This window comes from Salvia miltiorrhiza, chromosome 1 (genome assembly GCF_028751815.1).
Source record: "Salvia miltiorrhiza cultivar Shanhuang (shh) chromosome 1, IMPLAD_Smil_shh, whole genome shotgun sequence".
NCBI classification, from domain to species: domain Eukaryota; kingdom Viridiplantae; phylum Streptophyta; class Magnoliopsida; order Lamiales; family Lamiaceae; genus Salvia; species Salvia miltiorrhiza.
In genome coordinates, this window is record NC_080387.1 from 963,220 (window position 1) to 972,818 (window position 9,599).

Sequence of the window (9,599 nt, forward strand, 5' to 3'; positions counted from 1 at the left end):
TGAATTAATTGGTGCTAGTTATATCAATAATATGAGTGTTCTTTATTGGTAACCACTCGAAATGAACTTCAAAGTTAATCATGCTTGACTTAGAGCACAACTAAGATGGGTGACCCACTAGGAAATTCGTCTTAACGCATGCAATTAAGTTCAAAATACAGTATAAATGCCAAAATACTTGTGGGATATAAGAAAGATTGATTAAATAAATAAATACTCCCTCCGTTCCAGCTTTTGGTATCCAGTTGAGAAGGGCACGGGTTTTAATAAAGTGATTGATGTGTTGTGAGTGGAATAAGGGTCCCACATTTTATGTGAGAGTCAAAATAATTAAAGTGGAGTAAGGGCCCCACCTACTTTTACTAAAAATAGAAATAGATACCAAAATGTGGGACGGCCAAAAAAGGAAAGTTGGATACTAAAAGCTGGGACGGAGGGAGTAATTTTTTTACATTGCTGACGGTAGGCGTGCCCTACCGAGGGCACCGCCATCGGTTCGTCCGGCGAGTGGTACCGACAGCGTCATTGCCCTCGGTAATTACCGAGGGTGGTGCCGCCAGTAAATGTGGCCGGTAATTTACTCAGAAACTGTCAAAAATCTCCGACGCGACATAGCGGTGCGCTGTCGTTAATTACCCGCGGCAATTTGACGTCGTCATCGGTGATGACATCACCGACGAGAGTTTTATCAGCGGCCCACCGCCGCCGGTAACGCCGTTGATAATCAACGACAGCGTTCCGGGATATACCGCCGGTAAAAGAATCAACGATTGTCGTCGGTAAATGCCATATTTTTTGTAGTGTTGGAATATTGGCGCATAAAAATTAGATATAATATTTCAAGATCTATACGAGATTATGCTCAAATGTTTGGTATTCAAGAGTCAGACATCGTCTTGCGAGCTTTAGATGATGATATAGTCATATATAATTCATATGACAGATGAGGTATTAACCTAATACTTATTCGTCAATGTAAACAATTTGTACAAAATTAATAAAAATATCATTTATATACAATTGACAACAAATGTGGCACATTACTCCATCAAATTTACATATTTTTTCTTTTGATTTTTCTAAAATCTTCAATCCTACATCAACCTTTTTAAAAACTTCATTAAATGAAAACTCATAATTCCTTTGTCCCTTAAAAGTTTGTCCCAAGGATAATGATATGAGTGTTAATAAAAGTTGGTAAAAATATTATTTGATGATAGGGTCATGTATAAAAATAGTGCTTAGACCATGTTTATCTGCAACCACCCAACCATCCAACCATCTTCAATATTTAATTAATTTCTCTCTCTTCCACATCATTAATATTCATCCCAACCCAACCACCTCTATTTTTGTTGATTTATCAATGACCATCCCAACCATCCAACCACAACATTATATATAATTATTTAATTATTATTTTTAATCGTAAGAATTTTAATAATATTAAATATAAATTAAAATATTGCAAAAAATTAAAATAGAAAAAATAACAAATTAATAAAAATTCAAACTACGACAGACTAAAAATTTAAACTACAAAAATTCAAACTCAAAATTAGAAAAAAAAAAAAGCATAATCCATATTAAGTATTTAATTATAATCGCTAAACTTTGAGAATTTGAAGGTGTGTTGAAATATAGCAAGAGTGGTCTTTATTTGTACAGAATAAAAAAATATAAATTTTGATATTTTTAATTTATTTTTAAAATATTTTATATGAAGGATATAATAATTTTAGCTATTTAAATAAATAAAATCTTCCAAACCAATAAATTAATGACAAGTGTCATATTATCATTGGTTCCTTGTTGAAGGAGAGAGAGAGACCAGGCTGGTCTCATTTTGGTGATGGTCGACCACCTCCAATTCCAAACCATTCAATTTTTTTTTATTTTTTTTTAAATTTGCTTAACCCACGTGGCGGTCGAACTGGTTGGCTAAAAGCAACCGATAAACTTAGTCTTAAAGGGTTGTAACTGTAAAGTTGACGGTGTGATCATATACAAAAATAAAAAGACTGGAGATTATGGAATACTTTTTTAGGATACCCTAGAAAGGAAATTGAGGCTGACTTTTTAGGAGCAGATAGAGTATAGAAGGGTAAATTTATTGTTCAAATAAAAAAGTTAACATTTAATTAAGTAATATGGTTGAGATTAATATAACTTGAACTCTATCGCCTCAAATTGAATAAATTTATAAATAATTTATACATAAATAATTACATTATATAAAAATAATATAATATAATTTAAAATAATTCCTCAATTAATTTCGACGGGTTACACACTAGTTGTTATAATAAATTTAAAAGATACTTCATCCGTCCCATTATTTATGGCATATATAACTTTTTGATCCGTTTCATATGTAACATGACATGTTTCCATTTTTGGCCATAAGTAAGTCTTAGTTAAAAAAATTAATCTCCTCATATTACTCTCTCTCTCTCTCTCTCTCCACCACCTTACTTCTCACTGTGACCCTCCAAAACTCGCCGTCATCCACCGTCGCCTCTTCCTCTCACTTCCATCCTCCACCGTCTCCACCTCCCTTCTTAGCTAGTTCTTCACCGCCACAAAACCGCCTTCGGCCCCCCCTTCTTGAATGACTTCGATGCCTCTCCCTCACCGTGACCTAAAACTTGCTGCCATCCACCGTCGCCTCTTCCCACCTCTTCCTCTCACCGCCATCCATAGTCGCCAATGTTATTTGGGGATTTGATTATAGCTTTTCTTGGTCTATTGGACGCTCCGTCTATCTCTCCTCCAGTGATCATTCTTACTTCCCGATTAGGCAGCTGTGGTGGTGCGGGTGGCGGTCCTATTCCCTCTGATCTCTCAGCTCGGCTGCCCCTTCTGCTCTTTTGTACTGATCCAATCGACCCTTTCCTATCGAAGAGTCAAGTTTGTACTTCAAGAGCATACACTTATTCATGGTATGACCAATTCTATTGTGAAACTCGCATAGCGAGTTATTGGGTCTTGGTTGTGGGGGTCCTTCTATGTATGATTTAGGTGGAAAAAACCAATCATTGTGTTTCATATGCGGAACTCATTGATGTTTTCCCTCCTCTTCTCGGTAAAGGGTGTTGTTCAATGACTTCTCTTCTGATTTCATCGGTTTCTCTTTGGGCGATGTTCAGTTGTGATGTTTAAACCAATTGGGCCCCTAGGCGGGGGTGCCCTCATTGTTGATCTGTTAGGATATCTGGCCTCCTTTCGTTCTTCTCCCATTTTAGATTTTTGCTCCGATTTCTATCAGCTTTTGCCTTTCTAGCTGCTTTATATAGCTTCCTCCAATTGTATGTATCCAGGTAGGCGAGACAATAGGTCATCAAAATCCCTTGGTGGTGTAGTCTGTAACGCATCAAACAACAGTCCCATCTTGAGTCCCCGGATGAAAGCACAACCTTTTATTACTGATTCGACCTTCGATAACTCTAAAGAGGTTATATTGAATCGAGTTGCGTACTCCCGTAAAGTCTCTTGTGATTCCTGTTGTATATCCATCAGAGACATAACTATCGTTTCTGAGAGTTGACAAATTGGTGCATAAACAGGTTATAGAGCTCGTCGAAGTTGTGGATTGTCACAGCCCAAAACCATTTATTTCTGTACAATTTTATTTGAATCTTTTAAAATTTTCAAGTTATGAAGTTTTGAAAAAAAAAATTATACATTTTTAATTCGTGATTAACTTAATCATACTCTTATTAGAAAAAAAAAATTGAAATATACGTAATACTACTATGTATATATGTTAGATAATTATTTTAGTTATAATATATGTATATATGCATGTAATGTCTATAACTTGCTAATTAAAGTTGTTAACTCATATATGTATATATATATGCGTATAATAATATATAAAGGGGTTATTGCCAAAAAATACATGTAGTTTGTCAATTTTCTGATTTATAACATGACTTTATAATTTGACCAGAAAATAGATCAATTTTCAATTTAATCGCAATTATAACATGACTTTATAGTCTGACAAGAAAATACACCAAGTTTCAATTTATTCTCAATTATAACATGACCTTATTTAGATTATTTTTCATCATAGATGTATTAATATTTATTGTATTTATATTAAATTGTTATGTATAAAATATTGTTAATTGATCGATTAATATTTATAAAAATTAAGTTAGATGATTAATTATTTCATAATATATATATATATATATATATATATATATATATATATTTTTAAGCCATCAATATAATATCTTGTTATATATATATATTGAATATAAAAAAATACATATATTCTATTTTAATATATATATATATATATATATATTAAAATTTTGATTTTAATATTCTATTAATATATACTTTATATATTAATATAAAGTATTTATTTATTTAAATTATGAAATTATAAAATATTAGGACCAATGATTTATGCCTAATTGTTCTAATTTTGGGGGTTTACATGCGCATATTTTAAGTTAAATCTTCTGGAAATTGGTGCGTTTTATGGTTTGTTTTATGCTTTTCAGAAGATTTAGGTCTTATAGAAGGAAGAGTGCAATTTTGGAGATTTTGGGAGTAGAGAAGCCCGCTTCAAAGCAGAGGAGTGCGCTCCAGAAGTCGCCAGCGAAATCCACTCAGGCCAGAGAAGTCAGGCCAGAGAAGTCAAAAGTAAGAGCAGAGGAGAGAAAACCAGAGCAGCGAAGTCTCGCCAGAGAAATCACTTCGCTGCTGAAATCATAAGCGCCAGAGGATTCGAAGCGCCAGAGGAGTCGAAGCGCCATAGGAATCAAAGCCAGAGCGGAAGCCTTTCCTCTGGCGAGAGCCGCGATTTCCGCCATAGTGGAGATTATTTCCAGAGCGCGCGTCACAGCTGGACTTACCTTCCTTTGCACGATTCTATTCCTTTTAGAATTCTTCTTTGCATGGCAACTTCCGTGGTGATCCATAGGGATTCGAAGTCTATAAATAGGGCCATACTTTTCATTGTAAAAATCAATCCTGGCCCTAATCTTTAGTTCCGCCAAGTTAGCTAAAGCTTAGGTTTATTGCTTTTCTAGTGCTAGTTTTGATTTCTGTTCTAGTTAGTTTAGTATAGTTCTTTAAATTCAAGTTTAGTTTAGTTTAGCTTAGTTTTGTTTCGAAGATTGGAATTGAGTGACAGCAGTTTCATCTTTGCGACGTTTTACGGTATTTCGGTATTTAATTTAATTTACTTGCTTTCATGTTTATGCTTTCCTTTAGATTTTGCACTTTTAAATTATGCACTTTAAATTCTGTAATTTCGTTTCTGCCTAGTTAGATTAGATTAGAAGTTTTTAATTAAAGTTAGTTAAATTTGATTTGTCTAGTTAATTCTTTACTTTAAGTTCATTTAATTCTTGCCTAGGGTTTAATAGTTTCACGCCTAGATAATTTTAAGATTGAGTTTTTAGTTAAGTTTAAATTACAAGTGTTAGTTAATAATTCCTTTTCGCCTAGTTAAGTTTAAATTCATGTTAATTTACTTTTCATGTTTTAGTTTAATAATCTTAAATTTACAGCTTTCGTTGTGACATAATTAAAAGCCCTTAAAGACTTTCCTTGAGAGATGACACTGGGTCAACTTACCATCGCTAGGATGCCCTTGTTCTATTGCAAGTCAACTTAGAGGTGTTTCTAGTTGAGTCAAATTTTGGCGCCGTTGCCGGGGAAGGTTTTAGGCGTTTTAATTGTGTTGCTTTTACTTGCTTTATTTAAATTTCTGTTTTTCTCGTTTTTACTTTTCTTTTCCTCCCACCCGGTGCGTTTAATCCGTGTGTTAAGTGTTGTGTATGCAGGGACGCCGTAGTCTAAAAAGAAAACTAACTTCCCCGCTGGATAACACTCGCACACATACCAGAGCAGACGTGTTATACTCTGACTCTGATTCTGAGGCGCACTCTGAAGCCAGCTCTGACCGAGTAGAGCAGAACACAAACAAAGAAGAGATGGCTCAGAACATGGAGTACATGGGAGATTTCACCCGGCCCGTCATCGGAGACACCAACACATCGGCTATTGTGCTTCCACCCGCCGTCAGAGATTACAATCTAAAGCCGAATGATTCAAGTCTTCTACCTCTGTTCCATGGGAAGCCGAGTGAAGATGCCCTACAATTTATCCGTGATTTTTGCACACAAGTTCAAACCATTCCATTGCTGAAGCTCACGGAGGACCAACTTAAGCTCAAGTGCTTCCCCTATGCACTTAAAGATCGGGCGAGAACATGGATGCTAACTCTGCCGCCCAACTCTATCACCACTTGGGGAGAAGCTTGTGAGAAATTCATGCTAAAATACTATCCCAGCCACAAGACTCAGGAGCTAAGGACGCAAATCATGGAATTCACCCAAGGAGTGGACGAGCTCCTACATGAAGCATGGGATAGATTCCAAGAACTCCTCCGCCAGTGCCCGCAACATCAATTCCCAAACGTGATGTTGATGCAAGTTTTCTACGATGGGTTAGTGCAAACTGCCCAATTTATGGTGGACAGCACCGCAGGAGGGAACATAGCTCGGAAGACTGCTACAGAGCTGAAGGAGATATTCAAAACATTAGCGGAGAGCTCTCAACAAAAGTCGGTGCGTGGAAAGAGAGTTGAGGCTAGCGCTGTGACGAACCAGTACGAGCTGCAAAAGCAATTAGCGTCAATCATGCGCGAAGTACAACAGCTCAAGATGAGCCATACGGAAGCTGCACCTGTCCCTGCACAGAGCATAAATTATAATCAAAGCAATGGTGGATGGAGAGGTCAACACCAAAGGAATTTTCAGCCTGCTCAACAATTCCATAACGCTCCACAACAGCCAATACCTCCGCAAAAACAGTCCCTGGAGGAGACTATGCAGGCTTTTATGGAGGTTAGTAAGCAAAACTTTGAGATGACCAAGCAAAGTATGGAGTCTCAGGCTGCCACTATCAAACGCCTCGAGACAACTGTGGGGCAATTGTCGGGCACGCTGGACCAGCTACAGCAGCAGCAGAGCCAAACTCATCAAGTGCTAGCTCTGGCGAGAATGCCAGAGCAGACTAGGCTGACATCTCTGACTTGGCAGCCAGAGCAGAGGAGAACATCAGAGCAGAGAAGAGAGTCATCTCTGACTTGGCAGCCAGAGCAGAGGAGAAGGATGACAGAGCAGAGGAGAGCGCCAGAGTTGATAAGGCCAGAGCAGAGACTTCACAAATCAAGTACGCCATATCAACCACCGAAGCCCAGCCCGCCTCTGCCACCATCAATTGTCGATCCAACCCAACCATTACCAAAGAAAGAAGATCCAGGGAGTTTCATTATTGGTATTGGCTTGGGTCGAGCTGGAGAATTCGCGGGTATGTTAGACTTGGGTGCGGCAGTCAATTTGATGCCATATGCTATTTTTCAGAAATTGGGCAGGAAGGAAGAGGAGCTTAAAAGCACGAAAACAAGACTTCAATTAGCTGATGGGGCAAATTGTAGCACTCGTGGTATGTTAAAAGATGTTGAAGTCATGGTGAGAGGAATCACGGTACTAGCCGATTTCGTGGTGCTCGAGGCAGGGCATGGCATTATAGGAAAAAATGGGCAACTTGTTCTACTTGGTCGGCCTTTTATGGCTACTACCCAGACGCGCATTGATGTGGGTTCTGGAACTTTGAGCATGGCCGGGTCTGGTAGATCGGTAACATTCTCCGTTTTTAATAAAAAGCCTATTATTTCTAACTCTTCAATGCATATCTGTTCTCTTGTGGAGATTGCTGACCAGGAGGAAGAAGTAGAAATTTTTAGAGCTAACTGTCTTTCGCCATCTATGCCTATTCCGCCAGCGCTGACTATTCCAGCTCTGCCGCTGGAGGACAGAGCAGAAATCCTTCGAACAGCTCTGAACAGCGCCCCAGCTCAGAACAACATGCGCCAGAATTCTGCTAAGGAGAAGCTGATGTGCACCAGCCCGAAAGAGGACAAAATTATACAAAATTTTCTTGATAATTTGCAGGATGAGGAGGCTATTGAAGATCAATTTTTGGCCAAGCTTCCACTCGACGTTAATGCCGTTCATGAGGTACCAACTAGCGTGAAAGAGGATGCAACCGTTGAGGAAGAACGAGCTGATGTACTGCCATGCAAGGATGATACCGTGCTACGAGTACAGAGTGCACCACTCTTGGAGGAGAAGAAAGATGAGAGATCTCGACATAGCTCTTGGTTCGAGAGAATGAAGAATGCGATGAGCTCTGCTTGCTCATTAAGAGGACCCGCAGCTGAACTGGAGGATGATGTGCTTTCACGAGGACTAATTCAGCTGACATTTCATAGCGATTTTGGTTAAGGGATCCTCTACGTCGGGCTGGCGACTTTAAAACTAGCGCTTGGTGGGAGGCAACCCACCGTGGTTTGGTTTTGTTTTTGTTTTTGTTTTTATTTTTTTGTTCTTTGTTTTTCGTTTTTATTTCGTGTTTTTCCTAAGTTTCGGTTGCTTTGCGGATACTATGATGCGTGGTGTGTATGTCTTGTTTTCAGCGCTGCAATTCTCAATATGCCGCCAGCGTAGCTGCCTCCACCGCTACTTCTCCGCGCTGCTCTACCAGCGCTGACCTGATTCAGCGTGGCCACTCTTCACTCTGCCACAGACAGCAAATTCCACACTTCGCCACCTCGCACGATGCTTCAGTTTCTCAATGCCGATAATCAGGGACGTTTTCTCAACTCTTCTTATTTCTTTTGTGCCCTGAGGACATGGCATGCTTTAAGTGTGGGGGGGTGTTTTATTGTGCTTATGCTTTCAATTGGGCGAGATTAGTCTTTCTATGCTTAGTTTTTGGTCTCGAATCTTGCTAATTTTTATGAATTTGTGGAAGAGTAGATGGTTTTCGATGCGAATTTCGGGTTTGTGAATGAATGGTGGTTATTCTTGTTTTACTCTTGATATATGTTTCTTGTTTGTGCAATGAATTATGAGTTTTGTTGCAACATGATTGTAAGTTAGTAAAACGTGATTTGTCCGATAGATGCTAGAAGGAGTGTTGTCATTGTGATTGCCTACGATCGTATCGTATCTGTGAAATGTGAAAAATGTTGGACGAATTGCCAACTTCAAAATTGCCAGCTCTGAAACATCTGGCCTGTTCTGAAAAATGTGATAGCCCTGAGTCTCTGCTCCTCTAGTTCAACTATGAGCATGGGAAACCACGTGAAAAGACTTTGGATTACATCCAAATGGTTTTTATTTCATGAATTATGGCTCAACTGTCAAAAATCTTAAGCACACAAAGCGTGAAAAATGGTGATATTGATTATAAAGGCGATCACATTAGGGAATTCACTTCTAGCGGAGAATTGGGTCTGATCGAATTACTTGCATTACTCTTTTGTTGCTTCTTAAACTTTGAATTACTTGCATGGTCGAGAAAATATGTGTTGATTGTAAAATCTGGAATTGACTTGTGAATGGTTGGATTGGAAATTAGCATTGTTGAAATCAATCTCTTCCTATGATTCTTATGGATTTTGCTTGAGGACAAGCAAAAGGCTAAGTGTGGGGGGGTTGATTTATGCCTAATTGTTCTAATTTTGGGGGTTTATGGTTTGTTTTATGCTTTTCAGAAGATTT